The sequence below is a fragment of the Tursiops truncatus genome, chromosome 13 (assembly GCF_011762595.2).
Source record: "Tursiops truncatus isolate mTurTru1 chromosome 13, mTurTru1.mat.Y, whole genome shotgun sequence".
NCBI lineage: Eukaryota > Metazoa > Chordata > Mammalia > Artiodactyla > Delphinidae > Tursiops > Tursiops truncatus.
In genome coordinates this window covers 31426707-31447416 of record NC_047046.1, presented here as the reverse complement: position 1 = coordinate 31447416, position 20710 = coordinate 31426707, and the positions used below count along the sequence as shown (strand labels likewise).

General features: G+C 41.0%; 1 protein-coding gene and 1 pseudogene across 1 annotated transcript in view; both read right to left on the bottom strand.

The window, feature by feature from the left end:
• The window catches only part of LAMA1 (laminin subunit alpha 1), a 149718-nt gene that overhangs the window by 112079 nt on the left and 16929 nt on the right, over nt 1–20710 (bottom strand). The gene's annotated exons all lie outside the window — the stretch shown is intronic.
• Nucleotides 10963–11873, bottom strand: LOC101339044 (syntaxin-17 pseudogene; annotated as a pseudogene).

Genomic DNA, 20710 nt, shown 5'->3' with positions numbered 1-20710 from the left:
CTTCCTTTCCCTCCCGAATGTGAAGGGGGCTTGGGAGTCCATCATGGAGATGGAAGGAAGTCAGCAACGTTCCAGGAAAAAGCAAAGCTGGAGGCGGCGGCCTCGACGGTGGCTGCAGAGGTCAGCCTGACACTCTGCCTCTGGTGGCACAGGCTGAGTGGACACACGCTCGGTGGCCTTGTCCTGTGGGTCAGGGACCTGGGCCTCCTGAGAACAGCCTGCCCAGAAGAGAGACAGATGGAGCCCCGGAGTGATGCGGTCAGCTCGTCTCCCAGTTAGAAAAATGACTGCCCCTCTCCTGGGGGGAGGGCAGGCAGCAGAGATGTTACTGTCAGAGAAGCTCGCCTTCCTCCCCCAACCAGGACACAGGACACTGGGACCAAGGACGCCCCTAACACCTTTTCACTGGAGATCCATTCAGTGAACACTGATTGAGCATCTGCTTTGGAACAGGACCGTGGCGGGTGCCACAAAGACAGCGGTGAAGTGGGGGACACGGTCACGGTGGCCTGGATGCCCCGATGGGGAGACACAGGTGGGCCAAGTCCCCCGGGAGAAGGACGGAAGGCGGCCAGGGTGTCTGGCGGGGGCCAGCCTAGTCTGGAGAAGGGGTGGTCAGGGAAGGCTTGCCTGGAAAGTGGGGGAGACTGAGTAGGAGATGTCTAGGTAAAGAGAGGGAGGTCAGAGGGATGGAAAGTGGGACCCTGCGGGGCCAGAGCATGGAGTGTGGGACATGGCAGAAGGCCCGGTTGGCTTGAGTGTCGAGACGGGAGGGGACTGGACAGGGCAGGGCTCTCTGCAAAACGTTAAAACTTCTAGACCATTCGAAGACCCTAAACCAGGGAGTTACCAGGTCACCAGGGATGAAAAGATTGGGTGCCAGAACTGGATGCTGGTGCCGGGAAATCGTGAGAGCTGGTGGTGTTGACACAGTGAAGACCAAGACTAAAGTAGAGAAAAAAGCCAGCGGGTCTTAAAGAGTTTGCCAGGAGGTCCAGTGTGAGTGAGAAAGAAAACACGGAGGCCCAGCGGGGCTTTCCAGCTTTGGCCAGACCCCCTCTCCACCTCAGGAAGATGGGACAGGTCTCCCCGACATGGCCCCAAAGCCCACACTTGGCCCTTCTTCCCTCAGTCCCAGAGAATGTCTGGCTGAAAACATGTGAAAGCTTCTTTTCACTTCCTCTCTTGGTCCTCACGTTGACCTATGGTGCCCGGCAGGTCCAGCAACGGTTAGCAGCAAACCGCCTGACGGCCCTCTTTTCATCCCTCATCGTGAGAAAACAGTTCAATTGCACCTCAGAAAGTAAAAGGGGCCCCTAATCATTAAGCCTCACAAATCCAACTGGCCACACCGTCTAGAAAAGCTGTGCAAATCTGCACTTGACTAACTCCATTAAACATTAACCTGTGAGTTACACATTTACAGCCTCTAGACACAATAATTATGTGTTTCTTTCACTAAATCTAGCTGAATCGCTTATAGTTTTAGCCCTAGAGAGATTAGAAAGCATTTTTTGTTTATGCAAGATTTCACTCAGTACATGGAACCTTGGTCTACATGCTATTTGAAGATTCTCATCTTTCTTTAGGTACCTCTAACCTCACTGAGCATCTATCATTCGTCAGGCATCAAGCTGACACTTCAACACATTTAAAGCTTTTTTAAAAAAGGAATATCTAAACAAAGGTCTTATACAGGAAGGCTTTTGTTTATTTAAAAAAGTGCGGTGGGAAGCTAAGTGGCACAGCTGCATGGAAAACAAGATGGCGGTTCCTCAAGAAAGAAACTTAGAATTACCATGTGATCCAGCAATTCCACTCTGGGTATATACCTACAAGAACTGAAAGCAGGGACTCAACAACAGATATCTGGACAACAATGTCTATTGAAGCACTATTCACAGTAGCCAAAAGATGGAAACAAACCAGATGTCTACCACGGATAAATGGCTAAACAAACTCTGGGATACAAGGGAATATTATTCAGGTGTGAAAGTTTGATACCTGCTACAACATAGATAAAGCTGGAGGACATTATGCTAAATGAAGTAAGCCAGACACAAAAGGACAAATACTGCATGATTCCACTTACATGAGTTACCTAGAATAGTCGAATTCATTGAGACCCAAATCAGAATTGCGGAAAATGGGGGCAGGGGAGGGGAGGATGGGAAGGTACTGTCTAATGGGGACAGAGTTTCAGTATGAGATGATGGGAAAGTTCTAGAGAGGGATGGTGGCGATGGCTGCACAACAATGTAAATGCACTTAGTGCCAGTGAACTGTACACCTAGAAATGGTTTAAATGGTAAATTTTATGTTATGTATATTTTACCACAAGAAAAAAAAAAGATGTGAAAATAAGGAGAGAAAAGTGAATGATACAAAGACTCAACTTTTTGTGGAAGATGGAGATTTCTAAATTGAAAATGACGAGGGACCAACCCTGGAGAAGCCAACCGAGCCATCTGGAGGGCAAGCTAGCAGCTCAGAGGGGATGCGTGAAACCCTGTCTTTCCCATGACCCCATTTCTGTCAGTTTCTTACTAAGCTCTAGTGGGGCCTGATGACACGTCACAAAATACAAAACTGGAGCCCAAACTGTTAGGGTTTGAGAGTGAAAGGAGACCCCTGAGTGAGGTGGCTGGAGACTCTCAGCTCAGAGGGCGGCATCTCCTCCTGGTGACGTTGACTAAGTGCCCGGCTGACCTCTGGGCAGCCCTATTCTTGGCCTGGCCCTGGAGTCTGGTACAGCATTGTAAATGATCCTAAATGGTGAGCATCTCAATGGAGGCCTAAGAAACAGTTATTTCACGGGCTTTCTTGTGCTTCTAGCACCCGAAGAACAAAGATAAATATCTTCTGATGGTATGCCATAAAATAGAGAAAACAAAATTTTAAATTATAAGACTGACAATTCTCACGGTCACCATAATAGTGGGGAAAAGGTATTGGACACTATTAAAACAACACTAGATAGGTCACTTTATGATCTTACTTTTAGAAAGATGATTAAGAATAACTCAAATTTGATTAAAAAAACTATTATAGAGGGGGTATATGGAAACTCAATTTTTCTGTAAATCTAAAACGTCGCTATAAAATAAAGTCTATTAATTTAAAAAGACACACAAAACAAAGGAACACGACTATTTACACATGTTATAATAGTTATCAGTTATTCTAAGAAAGCTTAAACCCCTCCGGTTGGCTGCACAGAAGCTAATAAGTGGTTTTCAGGCTTCAGCAAACTTCTCAGGTATGTGGGCTTAGATAGCTGTGGCATCCCAGCTAATTATCTGCAGGTTTTAAATTGATCTCACAGTTTTCCCAGCCTTCATTTCCGGACCTTATGGGGCATGGAGGCCACTAAGCCAGGGCGAGCCAGTGCTCTCCAAGTATCTGTGCAGAAATGTCAAAGGAGAACAGAGCTGAATGCACTGGCACAAGCAGGCCCAGCCCCTAAAGAGCTTCCACCTTTGTCACTACGTTGGCAGCCTCCTCACCTCACCAAGGCCAATGCTTGCAGAGTCAGACTTCCAGAATTACTCTCCACCCTCCTCCCAAAAAGGCAGTGATGAACACATCTTAAATTTCTTACAATCCAGAGAATTACAGAAGGAAATTTAATGTTTCCCAGGATTCAGGCTTAAAGTGATAAATCCAGCTGTGTTCTCTTCACCCCATGGCATTACTCACAACGAATACTGTGAATATGGATCGACATGTTATTCCGATTTCTCACACTGTAAGTGTGAAATAACAAATAGAAAAACACTTTATAAAATGCACGATACAGATGTAAGGTATCACTATCAGATTTGTAATCACTTTCCCTAAGCGCCATAGTTATTCTGCTGACAACTGGCACCTCTCAAGATGATGATATTTGCAGTTCATTCAATTTTTTTCTCATTTGTTATGACTTGAAAATTCTGTCCTGCCTCTTACACTGATTTTCAAATATCCAAAACTGTCACCACCATTTGACAACGCATTTGCCTCATCAGAGGTAAATAATCATGGCATAATTTACACATGTGAAGGTGATAAACAAGACCAAACAAATATTGTCTAAGCATCTGAAGTCAGCCCAGCGCTCCCAAATATATGTTCAATACAGTGACCAAATGTAAATAAATGAATATATGCTATATCTGAATGAATGAGTGAATGAATGAATAAGTAAATTCCTTGCTATTCAACTAACAGAGAAGAAAGAAAGAACCTTTCCGTCTCCATGCTGCTGAGAGGTTGTGAGACACACTCTTTTATTCACTGTTAGTGAGTATATAAATCGAGCAATATTTTTGAAAAAAAATAATAAAAATTAATTTTCAAAAATGTTTAAGCTCTTTTGGTTTTGTTTTTTTGTTGTTGTTGTTGTTGAATGAGTGAATTTATTGCATGTTTCCTTATATAAGCACCCCTTAGCAACATCATAAGCGAATTCAGTAAGCTTTACAGAATTTGTAGACATTCTCACCATTGGGCCATTTTTTTGTGCTGACCCTTGCTAACACCAAGGGTTTTAACAATAAAATGGAAAACATCTTTAGGGGGTTAATTAATGAAACCTTGGTAAACATCTTTTTTAGTGATTAACCTTAATAAAAGACAATCTCAAGTACTTGAGAAATGTATGGATAACATGTACATACTCTTGAGTAATTTCCTCAAATATTTATTAGTCAAGTTTCTCACAGGAGCTGGACGATGGTCCGTTCAAGTCTGGAGTATCTATGCTGCTAAATTAAAATCTTCATGCTTTGGCTATCCAATGCACAGGTGACAAGACTGACGTTGTTTTGGAGGTTAAGAAATTGTATGTAATTTCCTCTGAGGGGACAAAAGATTTCTTCTCCTTAGGAAACAACTTTTAGACTTATTCAAGAGCTGAAACAAAACTCAGCTGACTAGTTTTGTAAAATGTAGTATTACAGAAATTGCTTTAGTCTGGAAAAAATGTAAACATAGTTTATTACCAGTTTGTACCTTCACCATAGAAAAACCTTAAAATCATTCTTGTGGAATGTCTGATTTTCAGTGGCATTGTCAGATGGTTGAGTAGCGAGTCTGAAGAGACAAAGCTGGGGCCAGTATATGGAAGGCTGAACTTTATAAGGTATTCAACAGGATCTGCTGAAAATATTTCAGCAGAAAAATGAAAGACAGTTCTTGTGGCAGTGATGTGAGGAATGGCCTAAAGTTGGGGAAGATGAGGTAGCGGATGGGAGGTAATAAAGTCTTTTACTGGAGTGATGGCTACGAATATATTTAAGAAATGAATGCGACTAATATTCAAACAATTAACAAGACCCAGTAAGAGGCTAGATAGAAAGAATGGAGAATCCCTGACTAGAATGGGAGAAAGCAGCAACCCCTGAGTAAAAGCTTACTATCAGAGACAAAGTCAAAGGTAGAGCTCTGATCTCCTGATTCCCCATCCAATCCTCTTTCCACTGTAGCTGTTGACTGATTTGGAATGTTAAAGCTGGTCTGAAAGACCACAAGCTTCAGTAGGCAACCTGATATGGCATAACAAAAACTCAGTTAAATTACTTTGAGGATTATTTTTTCTTAGACCATGGTTATAATTCTAGTTTTTGTGCTAACTAGCTTTAATCTTGGGCAAATCATTTGCCTTTGACACCTCTTACGTTTTTATATGAATTTATTTCCTTTGTTAATATTGCACAGACGTTTTTCTTGTCTCCCACAATAAATAATTTCTTTGAGGGCAGTAATATGGACTATAGGTGAATCTTCTACCGTTGACTGTTTATCATACCTAAGCAGTGGCTCTGTGAAATGGTGTCAAATTAATGAATATAAATAGTTGAGAACATCTTGTTAGAAACAACACGAAATGTTAACAGAAACACAAACAGGGCTTCCCTGGTGGCGCAGTGGTTGAGAGTCCGCCTGCCGATGCAGGGGACATGGGTTCATGCCCCGGTCCGGGAAGATCCCACGTGCCGCGGAGCGGCTGGGCCCGTGAGCCATGGCCGCTGAGTCTGTGCGTCCGTAGCCTGTGCTCCGCGATGGGAGAGGCCACAACAGTGAGAGGCCTGTGTACCGCAAACAAAACAAAACAAAAGAACCCCACACAAACAGAACCTGAACTGTTCACATTAATTTCGGCTAGTGGGGAAGCTTCCCTACCTTTTATTAGACCTCTGACTACTTAAAATGAGTTTCTAGCATTCATAAGTACCTGATAGCCACCGCCATGTTATACTTTATCAGGAGAAGAAAATGTCCCATTTCACAGGAGAACCATTTCCCCATACTCTTCTTCATCCTTCCTCCCAAAGATTTCATGTGGCAACAACGAAGGGCAAGGGGCACCCTGAAAACGACCTTTCCATTTTTAAGTTAACACAAACAATGGCTTGGTTTGGCTTCTGTGACCTTCACTGGAGAAAAATGTTGTACAGTATATATGTAAGTTTCTTAGCTTCTTGTGATAACGCCAGTATTCAGTCCTTACTCCTGTGCAAACTACTTTAGGGCACTTACAGGCAGGCAGGCAGCCCACAGAGGAAGGCTTTTGGATTCGCAGAACTCTCCCTATACAGCACTCGGCGTCAGTATAACCTGAAAGTTCTTGCCCCAGGAACTCTGGCCAGCACACCCTTTTCTGGGGCTTCTTAGGTTATTGGCTCCAGCATAGGTGGGTAGGAGAGCTAAATCAGCAGAAGAAAAACAAAACTGAGGAAGGAAGAGAGGAGAGGTCATAAGAACAAGGGAGCAGAGTCTGCGACTAATAAACACTGAGATGGCTTTTTTATGTGATTTGTAAAATGTCTTTAGAGGCAATTCCAAAAGAAAAGCTTCAAAAATATTCTAAGTAATATCAGCATCACTACAATAAGTGCATGGCCTCCCAAGGGTACCATTTTAAAGGATAATCATTTGATTCTATGAGTTATATGATTGTTTTAAAAAAATATTAGAGTTTATTTTAAAATTCAATATAAAAAGCACTGCTTAAGTGATGGCTGTGACCCACAAATATAAGGAAATTTGTAGGATGTGTGGGTGGGATGGAAACGCTATTAATTTTATAGTCTAAGGACTAAATTCAGCGCTATGTACTTCTGCACTGGCCACCGTTAAAAACTGAGGCTGCTGGACATTTGATGAGGAAACACAAGATTTTAAGAAAAGTGAAAATGAACGGCATGTGTAATTTCAAAGCAAGGCTGCTTTACAGAATATATGGGTGTTTGGGTGAAGCAGAGCGAATAGTCCATCTCAATTTTAATATACAGAAGCAACACAGTATGAGAGTAACAGAAGTTTTTGTAGCTCAACAGACCTAGTTTACATCCTGGCTTCACCCTTTTGTAGTTGAATAACCCTCTGCAAATTATTTAGCTTCTCTGAGACCCAGTGTCCTTACCTGTAAAATGTCTAGTGAAGGGCCTGGCAAACAGAAAATATTCCATAAATAACAGTTCCTCTGTAAGGGTGGGGTTTTTTTTTTCAAACTAAGGGTCAAAACCCTTTGGTAGATTATGAAATCAATTTAGTAGGTTACAACTAGCATCTTTTAAAAACTAAAACAATAAAAAACATCAGAGTGCACTGCACATAATGGTAAGTATTGTTCCATAATGCATATGCTGAGTTTTGATATAAATGCTTTTTTACTGTGGATTACAACCAAAAAGTTTCAAAGTCTCTGTTCTACAGAGAAATTATCAGATTATTATATTAAAAAGGCTTTAAGAGTGCTGCCTTTATCCAAATGAGACTCTGTAAATTTTAAGAACTTAATCAAAGTGTTCCTTACCTTCTAACTTGTTGCAGTAAAAATAAGACATGAATCATAGAGAAGATAAATTTAATCTGCTACTGTAGGGCATTAAATTCCATTTTAAGATTGGTTTCTGTGTTATATTGACTAATTTATACTTCTAAACACTTTATAGTTTATACGTATATCATTTATAGTTGATTAAACACATCTAGAAATTTCTACAAAAGGTTGGCTATTAGCTTCTATTATGGGGAAATTAGATACAATTTCTAAATAATTTTAAATTATAAAACTTTTAAAAAGGATTGCAACTTGCCTAAGCATGAAGACTGCTAGAGTAATATTCCCATCCTGATGAGTAGTAAAACTCAAAGGCCTCTATGAGCACATACAGTGATGTCCCACACTGGCTCAGTAAAAAGGAGAGCTCCCAAAACAAACTGTGAGGGTCAATAACAGGCCTCTTTTCTCCTTCAGGTCTTGATGTAGAACCAGCCTGACAGTAGAATGAGTCCCTAGTGCTGTTAAGATGGTGAGCTAGCCAATTTTGGGTTGGCAGAATAGGAATTTTAGGTTGGCTGAAGGGTAGAATACTAGAAATAACAGGATTCAATGATACAGCTGAATCTTGATATAACTGTAACTTAAATTTATAATTTTAGCTGACCAGGCCAGATTGGCTATTATTAGAACCTATGGGACTGAAGTTTAGGAATCTTGTTTTAAATTAGCGCCCTGGGCAATTCTGATCCTCATTCTGGTTTGAACGCCCTGTGTTAAAGGGACAGCAAGGATCCAAAAATACAAAAAGATGGAGTTCAAAAGTATTTATCCCAACCTTACAGGTATCCAATGTCAAATACTGGATCAGACTCTGACACTCAAAGTACTTCCTTCTTGGTATTATATTAAAGATATGAGTCAGCAGGTAGAAATACTTGATGTTTTCCAGTTATTTAAGAACAATAAGAAATGGTATGCTGCTTCATTGGAATTCACTGGTGAGAAGCAAAAAGTATGAATGAGAAAGGTCTCTTTAGATTAGACATAGAAGTAAAAGGTAGCAATCAATAAAAGTTATTAAGAGTAAACTCAGCAAGGGAGAAGTGATAAATCATTCAACAGCTTGATGAATCCATCTGGCGCCTGAGCAGAGATCTCATACCTTTTGTGGTGTAGGTGCCCTTTCCTCTGTCCTCAGAAAAGAATAAGGCAAACGGTGGTTCCTTCCTATTTCAAATGAGGTGAGAGTACAGGATAAGTCTGCCTATAATCTTAAGTTCTTTTTTCCTAAATTTAAAACTTTTCTGCTATTTGAGATAGACATTGGGTTGGGCTGAGCCATGCTTGCTGTCAATGTCAAGTGTTGAGATCAGCACCACAAATCCTCCACCAGGACTGAGTCTTGGCATCAGGCTTTGTCCACCATCAACCTTGAATGTGAGAAAAGGCAAGCATGAATGCCATTCTTGGGAAGAAACAGCAGCTGTGCAAGGTGAAAGAAATCACAGGAGACAGCAAAGCCTGGGGGAAAGGATGGTAGTAACAGCAGTGAGGTAGAAAGCTAGTCCTTAGCTCCTCCAACTGCCAGCTGAAGAGACTTAGGGTCAAACACTCCCTGCACGGCAAGTACATGAGTCCCCTGAAATTGTAAGATGCCCCAAGAAATGATCTGCTGTTCCCCCCTTGCTTATTTTTTAGCTCAAACTCTAACAACGTTGAAAGTATTTGGAGACTGACACCTCTCTTTCTCTCACTTTCTTTTTTACCTAGAGGTTACAGTAGAGGATGAACAGAGATGGCAGCCAATACCAAAAAGAACCAAAACAACAGCAACAAAAAACAAACAAAAAAACCAAAACAGATTATGAGAAAAGTCTGCATTACACATGGGTAGAATTCACCCCATAAGTCAAAGAATTTTTCAAAATTACAAGGCAGGGAAGGCAGAGGGGACTAGATATTTGAGGTGGTAAGAGACAGGCTGTTAAAGTCCCCCACTATTATTGTGTCACTGTCGATTTCCTCTTTTATAGCTGTTAGCAGTTGCCTTATGTATTGAGGTGCTCCTGTGTTGGATGCATATATATTTATAATTGTTGTATCTTCTTCTTGGATTGATCCCTTGATCATTATGTAGTGTCCTTCCTTGTCTCTTGTAACATTCTTTACTTTAAAGTCTATTTTATCTGATATGAGTATTGCTACTCCAGCTTTCTTTTGATTTCCATTTTCATGGAATATCTTTTCCCATCCCCTCACTTTCAGTCTCTATGTGTCCCTAGGTCTGAAGTGGGTCTCTTGTAGACAGCATATATATGGGTCTTGTTTTTGTATCCATTCAGCGAGCCTGTGTCTTTTGGTTGGAGCTGTATAAAAAAATAAATAAAATAAAATTCAAAAATTAAAAAAAGAGGCTGACAGAGCAAGCTTAGTGACTGGCCTTATAAGTCTACCACTTGAGACTCTGTGTTCTTTATTTACAGAGAGGCAGAAAAAAGAGTTCAGAGAAGAGGCCAGTGTCACAAATTAAGATATCCGAAAGAGAAGTCGGGCCTTTCTTTCCATTTTCTTACACTATTTGTTTCCTTCACTTGAAACTATTGTTAGACCAAATTGCAATAGGGTTCACCAAATGGACTCCATTAATGCAATTCAATTGTGCCCCTTGCTAGCTCCTGATTTCCCTATTTGATACAAAAAGCTACTGAACTTCCATTCTTTTCTCTGCTAAAATGCCTAAATAATCTATATTTAGGAGATAAAGAAGCATATTTACAATATGCTTAGCCTTGGAGTCTCCATAACTCTGACAGTCTCCATAACTGTCAGAGTTATGGAAGAAACTGTTCTGAAAACTGTCCTTCTGTAACCCAACATGTTCACACATCGCAAGTCCTTATCAAAGTTATGGGTTGGGTTTTCACATTTCCAGGTAAAAAGTCTGCTCCCTGGCAGTCCTTAAACTTTACCTGCCAAACGCTGTACACCCTCAGTCCAGGCTTCTCAGTATCTAACATCCCCATTAACACCCCAGCAAACAACAAAATATATGCACTTATCACAGTTCAATCCCACTTGAGCATCGACAGCCACTATTTTGATATAATCGTGTTCATGTTCCAAAAGCTGATGAGTGTCCAACAGCAGCAAAGGATAGACATGTTGGCACCAATAATACTGAAGTTTGGTTTTTAACTGCATTTTTTGTCAGTTTGGCTGGAAAGATTTGGACAGCTGGAAGTGAGCTTCTGCATCACTTTCTGTTTCTTTCTTTGTAACAATTTTCCACCTGTGAAGCCCACCACCCCACCACCAAGCGCAGCTGCAATTCCTGCCACTCTGAAGCCTGCAAGGAAGCCAGTCGGGCCCCCACCGTTCCTCCGATGAGAGCACCTGCCACAGGCAGAGCTGCCAGCTTGTACTTTGCAGCCTTCCCCAAGTTTTTGGTTCCCTCTTCAACACTCACAGCAGCACTGTTGATATGGTCTTCAACGCTGTCAATCTTCTCCTGCTGAGAATTCACTAGGAGAGAGAAATCAGTGACCAGTTGGCTAAGTTCAATTGAGTTCGCCTCTAAGGTTTCCCATGATTCTGCAGCATTTTGATCTCGAGGAATTTCAGGCAACACATATATCTGAGTCATACTCTGAGTATTAGCTTCATCTTCAGTAGCGTGAAATGTTCCACCAACAGCCATGGATCTGGTCAAAGAAGGCTGTAATAAGGTTTCTTCATCATTAAATTGTTTCTTAAGTTCTTCTACAGATTCTAGATGGAGTTGAAGAAATTCTGCTGTGGCTGCTGATGCTTCTTCTTTAACAGGATCTATCATTCTCTTCAGAAGTCCTAGGCCATCCCTTTGGACTTTCAAACAAAGCTTCTCCATTTCTCGGATACTGGAGTGGAGTTGCTGAACGGTACGTCCTGCATTGATATGCTCTTCATGCAACCTGTCCCAGATTCTGCACCTCTGATACTTCTCAATATTTAGCTGGTGCTTTCTTAACCTCTCCAGGTCTGTTGGGATTACTATCTTAGTAAATTTCTGAAGAGCTGGTTCAAGACGGCGTAAAAATTTCACTTTTTATTCATCTTCAGACATCCTAAAAAAAAGTTGTGTCTCTTCTACTTGCAACAACTACCTCCTCCACTCATGTAGAATAACCTGGTGCCCTGCTTCCTGCGGGGCGACCCTCCCGCGCGCGGGGCTGGCACCCAGCCCACATTGCGGCCAGGGCCCGACGCCCCCAAGGCGGCCTCTCGCGATCCTGTTTAAGCTCTTTGACCCAGAAATCCCATTTCCTGGAATCTACGCTAAAACATAACCAGCACTGCAGCCGCAAAACTATTCAGATGTTTGTTGCAGTGTAATTTATAAAATTACAATCACCTTAAGTGTTCAACAGTGTGAGCAGGTTAAACAAATCTCTGTATACCCAGATGATGACATTATTCTGCCATTAAAAATTGTTACAGAAATTCAGATACCAGCCATGAAGAAGAAATTGGTACTGCCTAGCCCTCTGGCAATAAACAACTAGAAACTGGACAAAGGGTTTTCTACTGAAGCCACTTTCTAGGCTGGTGTGTCCATGTCTTACAAAGTTAAATGTGCACACGTCCACTGGCCAAGCAATTTCACTCCTCAAGAAATAAAAACGTACGTCCAGAAAGACTTTTATAGAATGTTCACTGCAGCTTTATTTACAATAGACAAAACTGTAGCAACTAGTAGACTAAAAAGTTCTGGACAGCTAATGCACAATATTGTGATTATAGTCAACAATACTGGATTATAAACGTCAGAGTTGGAATTATTTTCAATACAGAAAAAGAAATGATAATTATGTGATGTGATAAAGGTGTTAGCTAACACTGCTGTAATCATATTGCATATATTGTAATCATATTGCAATATATAAACCTATCAAACCAACGTGTTTTGTACCTCAAACCTACACAACGTTATTTTCAATTATATCTAAATAGATGAATAAAACAGAATAACATAAAATAGGCACTGACAGAAGAAATTATAATAACCCAAACACCCTAACAAGAGGATGGATAAACAAAGTGTGGTATATTCACGGAGTGAAATATTGCTCAGAAGTAAAGGAACAAACCACTAAAAGCAACAATGGGGGAATCTCGCAGACATAATGCCAAGAGAAAGAAGACAGACACAAGAAAGACAGGTTGTGTGATTGCATTTATATGACGTTATATAACAGGCAAAGCCAATCTAAGTGAAAAAATATTCAGAACAGTGGTTCCTCTGGCCAGCGGGTGTCGGGGAGGGGAGCTGGTGAACGGAACGGGATGGACACAGGGGAACATTCTGGGTGATGGAAATGCTCTGCATCTTGATGGCGGTGAGGCTTATACATGTGACTGTATTTGTCAAAGTGCATCCAACTATACCCTTAAGATGTGTGCACATCAGTGCATGTAAATTGTATCTCAATAGAAAGAAGAAATGAAAGACAACTGTTATGATCACACTGGATGAACTATTTTGGCTCCACAAACAGGCCTTTTCTATGATGCTCTCTCCCAGGTACCTTTCCTCCACCTGGTCCTACATTCGGGTCATTTCTCTGATGCTCTGAGCTGCCCTTCCTATATGTGCCCCATACCTGCTCAGCTCCCCTGACCCCCATATCAGCCAGCAGAAGTGATCGGCTTACCTGCCTCTTTCCCCAGCTAGCCCAGAAGCCCCTGAGGACCACGGTCAGCCTTAAGCAACAACTGAAGTACAGTGATGATACCAACATTTATATGGAACCGACGGTTTGTTGAATACTTTCCCTGGACGTCGCTACTGTCTTGTTCATCAAGGAATCCTGAGACCCCTGCCATCAATAAGCAGACGTTACGAATTATTAAATATAGGCAACGCTCTCAGATATGCTGGAACGGATCAGAAGATAATTCCTGGTTGTTAGGATCACAAGGGAGTTTTTTTAACAATTCTTTTCTTATGTTAAAAGATGTCTGCTTCTGTATCATAATAAAGGAAGTTCTATATAGAGAAAAGTTCCACTGAAGACATAAGAAGCACATGAGTTATTCTGAGGTATAGCAGAGGTATTCAGGAGCTACTTTGTTTTTTTCCTTTGTTACAGCTTTCTTTTTAAAGATGAAGATGTTAGATGTTTCAATTTGAATACACTGCTAAGTAAAAAGCAGAAAGAAAAAAAAAAAGCAAACACTAGAATGGATTCCAAAACGTATTTTTCAAAGAAAAATTTTTTCAGAAACTAAAACATCTTTTTTTTAGCTTTACTATAACAGGAAGAAATAATTCCAGAACAGACCTCCCTTTCTTTCCATAAATATACAAAAAGCTTTATTTTGAAGCCAAAACAGTTGGAGATATGAAAAGTATATTTTGACAGAGTCCTGCAAAACTCTCTTCGCTCATTTCCCAGAACCCTCCCAAGGCCGATCTAAGAAGCCCTGTAGAGCAAGCAACACTGTAACAGTATGGCCAACCCTCTGCCATTCAAAACAGAAAAAGAAAAAAGGGGGAAGGTTTGGTAAACTAAGTTGTGCTAACTGGAAAAATGGTTACGCTTGACTGTTTGGCAGACCACCGTTCATGACAGACAAAGGATAAAGCTTAAAAATAAATCTTGCCAGGAAAGGAAGCTCCACATATGGCCTCAATTATTTTCATGTATTCAGCTCACTAGTCATTAACATTGAACAATTTAAGGTACAATATCTGTATTGCCACTTGGCCCTATAGCTCTTTACATCACCTAAAGATAAAGGTATAGCCCCTAAAAGGTAAGCTATGGGAGACCAGCAGAGAGAAGCCTCTTTTCAGAAGTGTGAGGAGGCAATGGGGGGTTCAGACGTGTCTCAAAGTCTTTACCCCTCGTCCTGTGGCAGGCTGGGGTTGCCTCATGTTTTCTCCACTTGAATCTTTGCCCACTTCAGAGACTGGGAGGTCCAAAGAGCACAGAGGAAGATGCTGTGTGACACTGAGGCCAGGTCTTAAAGGGATGCAACTTCTGCCTCTTTCTCTGGAACACTTGTGCTGGAGCCCTGAACTGCCCTATTCACAATGCTGCCTTAGGGCTGCCATGCTGTGCGGAAGCCCCTAGCCCACAAGGAGAGTCCACACAGACAAGCCCAGAGACCACATGACGGGAGAGCCTTGGCCAGCCCTCAGCTGCCCCAGTGCCCCCTCCCCCAGCAGCTCCATCCCAAGGACTGCAGCCTGAGATACAACCACTCACAGTCAAGCCCTTCCTGAAACCTTGACCCCCAGAAACAAACCCATAAAGATATAAGATGAATGTTGCTTTAAGCCATAAAGTTTGGCAGTGGTCTCTTACAAAGCAGTAGATAATTGGAAAAGCCGCTGTGTAGGAGAAAACAAAATGAGATAACAAAAATGTGAAAACAAAAGACAGACGTATCTCTGAGACAAGCAGCTTCATGGAGAATAGGACGGAAAAGATAAAAATGAAGGAGAAGAATTTCATGTGGCTTACTTCCAAATAGTAATGAAGGGCTTGATTTCTTCCAATCTATTCATTTTGCCAAACAAATTCAAGAAAAATTTGAAATTGGTTGAGCCCAGTATGAAGTAATATAAAATTGAAATAAAATCATTTTGAATAAATACAAGTACACAGTCATGGTCATTTCTACCAGGGTTTCCAGGAACAATTTCTGCCTGAACTCTTTTAACAAACACCCAAGACTCATTTGTAATGAGAAGCTCCAATTTACATGCAACTCTTGTTCTAAAAGTCTTTCAAGATTTTCTGCCTTAAGAATGTGCAATTTGCCTGTTCTTTTTTTATTTACTGTGCCAATGTGCTCAGCAAACACTCTACTTATGGACGATACAATAATAAACCTCAATCCAGCTCTGGCCAATTTTTCAGAAATTTTTTGGGGAAAAAAGACAACAGCAGACGTCCAGATTAATGAGGTTTTATAAAACCCAGCAAACAAGCAGCTCTTGTCTAAAGGTTTGCATAAAACAAAGGCCCTTCTGTGATTATGTGCCCACAACAAAGTGTTACTTCCTAATTAAACCTACACAGAGTATAGAGCACTGCTTCAAAAACGCAGCCTTTATTTTCAATGCCATAGGAAACGTTTCCTTTTTTATGAAACACACTTTGTCTTCTAAAGGGACATTACACATTTTTACTCACAAATCTGACCACTCCCAGCGAACATTTTGCCCAGGTTTAAACATTTTGAAAGGAGATTACTAAACATTGATTCATTTTCCTGCTTCTTGGCCAAAAATCACGTTAGACAGCACCCAGATTTACCATGAGAGAAGCGTTGATACTCTGCCCCATTCCCAGGCGAGAGGACCCCATTGAGTGACAAAGAAGACAGGGGTTTAGGAAGAACCCAGACACTCCCAAATCAGAAGGAAATTGTCAGAACTCCTGCCAGCATCCCCAGGAAATCGTAACAGAAAGTGAAACAATGATGGGAGACCGGGAACAAATGAGGTGAGACTGTGTGGGTGGTGTGGAAGGAACCAGAAGTCGTGGTGTCCGGCCCCAGTTGCAGCAGGTACAGCCATGTGACACTGGGCAAGCCAGTGGACCACTCTGCACTGCCACTTCTTCACCTGCAAAGAGGGGGCTATCTCCTCTCCAGGATTGTTGGAGATGAAGTAACATGGATGAGAAAAAAAATGCTGTAGAGTCTATAACCTATACCTATATAGATACCTATATATATGTATATAGACACACATATGCATAGTATATGAATATACAATATATAGGTTGAGTGTTCATATACATATGTAGATTCTATATGCTGCGTAGATAATATACTGTATATATTCTATATACGATATTACTAAATTCTATATTATTCTAAATTCTATAATACTAAATTCTATATATTATATATAGATTCCTATACATATACACGATATATATGAATATATGTATAGATTCCTATACACAACAGGCAATGAACATTTCTTTTGAAAGGGATACTCAAAACTAAGCAGAAACTTGCCATATGAGCCTTGAAACTGATTTGTATGCACTGCACTCCTTCACTGGCATGCAATCCTTTTTCACTGAAACCTCAAGTTATTATCCATAACAGAAAAGCAACCAACATGTCAGGCGTGGGAGCTATTATGCAAATCATGGGTAAGCCACAGAGTAGGATGTTAACGCAGCTTTAAAATTATTAATAATGATTTTAGTTACATTAGGAAATGATCATGCTATCAAGTTAACTAAAACATCAGGACACAAACGTATTTGTCACAAACCTCAGCCGGAAGGATGATATCGTCCAAGAATGCAGACAGGGATGAGTTCTACCCTTGAATTACTTCAACTAAGGCTCAGTTCTGCCATTTGTCAAAAGGAGATAATGCAGAACCAAACTCATAGTGTGATTACGAGGGTTCCATGCGCTAGTCCAGAGCAAGGGTTCCACAGAAAGCCTGGCCTGCAGGAGTATGGAATAAACGGCAGCCCTATGACTGCATTGTTAATTTAAATACATAGACATGCATGCAAAAGTCTAAAAGCAAGTACACTGATGTCATTGGTGATTGTGTCAACGTGAAGGGATGACAGGTTTTTCTGTCTCTTTACACTTATCTGTACTTTCCAGTTTTTCTACAGTGAGCCTATATTACTTCCCTAATTAAGAAAAAAATAAGAATTATTGACTTATGAGTTTTCTGGAAATCTGCATAATTGCACTTCTTAGCTAACCCTATTAGCTAACTCTAATTAGATTGTATCTTGCTTAATGTTTCCCATGTGATACCTGAAGATTTTTAGGACTCCTAAGTCATTTGTGGACTACCAGTGTGACGGGGGAAAGGAAACATATTTTTGATAGGAATTTGTCAGGTGCTCAACCAGGAACCCTCCTTCATTTTTTTTTTAAATTGAAGTACAGTTGATTTACAATGTTGTATCAGTTTCAGGTATAGAGCAACGTGGTTCAGTTTCATGTTTATTCTTTTTCAGATTCTTTTCCATTAAGTTATTATAAGACCTTGAATATAGTTTCCTGTGCTATACGTATACAGTAGGTCTCTGTTGCTTATCCATTTTATATAGAGAAGTGTTGCATTTTACTTTGTAAGCTGTCCGAAAGCATAGCACCCAACCACCCTTGACGCATCTCTGCCACGATGCCACACGATCAAAAAGGAATAATAAATAAATACATACAGAAATAAATAGAACTGCTTCCACTTCCCCCACCACTGTCCTTAAAGTCACAGTGTCACCTACGGCAGCCTCTCAGCTGAGATCCCAGGACGCCTAGTCTGTCCACGTATTAGAAGGCAGTCCATGATTTCGCCATGAGGATTATGAATTTTGCATTTTCATTCCAAAGTTAATCTAAAAACTGATAAAAGCATATTCAGAATCTGGCTGACCACTGTATAACAAAATTCTGACCCAGGATTTCAAGGCTGCCGATCTGTGTTCATGTCACTGCCCTGGCACAGTGATCACCTACTGAGATGACAGTATTACTGCCGGTTGCAAAGTGACTGCAAATCCACCTGCTGTACTCTGCTTCTCGGGGTTTGAAGGCACTAGTGGGAGGCAGGGAGGCCAGAGGAGGGAGGCAGGGAGGCCGGAGGAGGGAGGCTGGAGGAGGGAGGGAGGATATTTCCCCTCTGTCTACTTGCTGTTCCGGTCAATGTCTTTCGCCCAGCAGCAGTTGGCCCCAGTCTTTGGCTTTCCAGAACTCCCCACATAAGCCTCCTCACCCCGGCTCAGAGGTGGGGTACTCTCCTGCAAGCCTCCAGCTATGAGTAACCCCAATCGCCTCCCTTAGTTCCTCCTCAGTGGTTAACTCTCAGTTAGCTAGGGACTCTCTTTCCCAGTTGTCTCACACCCATTAACCCGTTCCTCCTACTAGACCTGTCCTTTTAAATAACTGCTGTGGTTTCTGTTTTCCTGATTGGACCCTGGCTGATAGAAAACAGCATGTATTTCACAATATTTTAACATTTTTTAATTGTGGCAAAATATATATAACATTAAAGTGACCATTCCAGCCATTTTAAGTGCACAGTTCAGTGGCATCAGGTGCATTCACATAGTTGTGCAACCATCACCACCATCCGTTTCCAGAACCTCATCATCTTCCCAAACTGAAACTCTGCACCCATTAACACTCACTCCCCATCCCCCTCTGCTCAGCACCTGGTGCCTTCTGCCTCCATAGACACGACTATTCTAGGAACTGCATGTACGTGGAATCATACAGTGTTTGTCCTTTTGTGTCTGGCTCATTTCACTTAACACACTTTCAAGGTTCATCCACGTTGTTCATATATCACAATTTGCTTCCTTTTTAAGGCAAAATAATCCATGCTACGTACAGACCACATTTTGTTTATCAATTCACTGTTGATGGACACTTGGTTCCTTCCACCTTTCAGCTACTGTGAATAGGCTGCCATAACACATGGGTGTGCAAATATCATTTTGAATTCCTGCTTTCAATTCCTTTGGGGATATAGCTAGAAGTGGAACTGCTGGATCATATGGAAATTCTGTTTAACTTTTTGAGAAGCCACCACACTGTTTTCCATAGTGTTGCACCATTTTACGTTCCCAACCAGCAATGCACAAGGGTTCCAATCTCTCCACACCCTCACCAACCTTTATTTTCTGTTTTTTGATAATAGCCATGTTAATTGGTGAAAAGTGGTATCTCATTGTGGATTTTCTTTTCTCTAATGATGAAAGATGTTGAACATCTTTTTATCTGCCCAGTGTCTTAACTTAGAGTATCTCAAACTGGAAATCCTTGAGTTCTTAAGTTGAGAAACTCTACCATAGGAATACATTTTAATATATTTAATAGAATATATACAGTTTAATATAATTAACAACTAAAATAATGCTGACAATCACAAAATTCACGATCTATCAAATGGGTATGCTCCCTCTCTCAGAATGATTTCTTTAAAATTTTAAGTTATCACAGGAGATCCTGGGCTCATGTCCATGGTATCATGCTAGGTCATTGGACAGTGAGCAATAGTTTACGACTGGACACCACCCATGTATATGTTAGTTTTACATTTGTTAAAGTGACTCGTCAGTTTTATTTTTTTTCTTAAAACTACCGCACTCATTCAATTCCCACAGACTGTTTTCTTTTTAAGTAAGACATTGCTAGATATCAGTGTAAATTCTAAAATATGGTGAATCGATGCAAGAAATGAATAGCAGGCATTACTTTAAAGAAATAAAGAAATAAATCTAATCGTTCCTCTTGTAATGTGTTACTAAAGCAAACACTCTGTAGTTAAATCTTATTGCAAACCACACAACATTTATGGACTTTCTGATAACACCACTTTTTATCTTTTCTTTAGTTTATCTTTCAGGTAACCAAACATTATATACAGAGGCTAAAATGTCATAATTTCTACAGCTGTCATCAACTGGAGAATGAAGAATGGTATCAATGTCTTTGGCATTTGCCAAAACAGAACGAAACTGACTGATTTGGTCATAAAACCTCAAGGGCTGACATATTTATTAAGTTACATGAACACATTTACAACATGAAATTGTTGATTCCTGATAACACTGAGGTCTGCCTAATTTTACTTTAGAGACCTGTACTTCAGAGTTTATATTATATATTTTTTTTTTTTTGCGGTACGCAGACCTCTCACCGTTGTGGCCTCTCCCGTTGCGGAGCACAGGCTCCGGACGCGCAGGCTCAGCGGCCATGGCTCACGGGCCCAGCCGCTCCACGGCATGTGGGATCTTCCCGGACCAGGGCACGAACCCGTGTCCCCTGCATCGGCAGGCGGACTCTCAACCACTGCGCCACCAGGGAAGCCCCCAGAGTTTACGTTTTTAAAGGAGTGAAACAAAGCAGTCAATGGGTTATTAGTTGATGGTCATCTTTTAATCAGGCTGTGAA